The sequence below is a fragment of the Arachis ipaensis genome, chromosome B5 (assembly GCF_059453495.1).
Source record: "Arachis ipaensis isolate K30076 ecotype BB chromosome B5, ASM5945349v1, whole genome shotgun sequence".
Taxonomy (NCBI): Eukaryota; Viridiplantae; Streptophyta; class Magnoliopsida; order Fabales; family Fabaceae; genus Arachis; species Arachis ipaensis.
The window spans coordinates 56,429,564-56,430,363 of record NC_142440.1 but is presented as its reverse complement, the minus strand read 5'-3'; the positions used below and the strand labels follow the sequence as shown (position 1 = coordinate 56,430,363).

General features: G+C 40.8%; 1 non-coding gene across 1 annotated transcript; it reads left to right on the top strand.

The window, feature by feature from the left end:
- Positions 1-337: 337 nt before the first annotated feature.
- Positions 338-445, top strand: LOC148564264 (small nucleolar RNA R71). Its single transcript, XR_015884532.1, has one exon. It is a non-coding gene; the product is annotated as a small nucleolar RNA R71 (small nucleolar RNA).
- The last annotated feature ends 355 nt before the right edge of the window (positions 446-800 follow it).

Genomic DNA, 800 nt, shown 5'->3' with positions numbered 1-800 from the left:
CTCAGAAGATGCCTCTTGAGTACTGTTGGATGCAGCTTGCATTCCATTCAGACTCTGAGAAATTATATTGACTTTGTTGAGTCAATATTTTATTTTGAGCTAATATGGCATTCAGAGTATCAATTTCAAGAACTCCCTTCTTCATAGGAGTCCCATTACTCACAGGATTCCTCTCAGAAGTGTACATAAACTGGTTATTAGCAACCATGTCAATGAGTTCGTGAGCTTCTGTAGGCGTTTTCTTTAGGTGAATGGATCCACCTGCAGAAGTATCCAATGACATCTTTGATAGCTCAGATAAACCATCATAGAATATATCCAGGATGGTCCATTCTGAAAGCATGTCAGAAGGACACTTTTTGGTCAGCTGCTTGTATCATTCCCAAGCTTCATAGAGGGATTCACCTTCTTTCTGTCTGAAGGTTTGAACATCAGCTCTAAGCTTGCTTAGCTTTTGGGGAGGAAAGAACTTGGCTAAGAAAGCCGTGACCAGCTTATCCCAAGAGTTCAGGCTGTCTTTGGGTTGAGAGTCCAACCATATTCTAGCTCTGTCTCTTACAGCAAAAGGGAAAAGCATGAGCCTGTAGACTTCAGGATCTACTCCATTAGTCTTAACAGTATCACAGATTTGCAAGAATTCAGTTAAGAACTGAAAAGGATCTTCAGATGGATGTCCATGAAACTTGCAGTTCTGCTGCATCAGAGAAACTAGCTGAGGTTTCAGCTCAAAATTGTTTGCTCCAATGGTAAGAATGGAGATGCTTCTTCCATGTAAATTGGAATTAGGTGCAGTAAAGTCA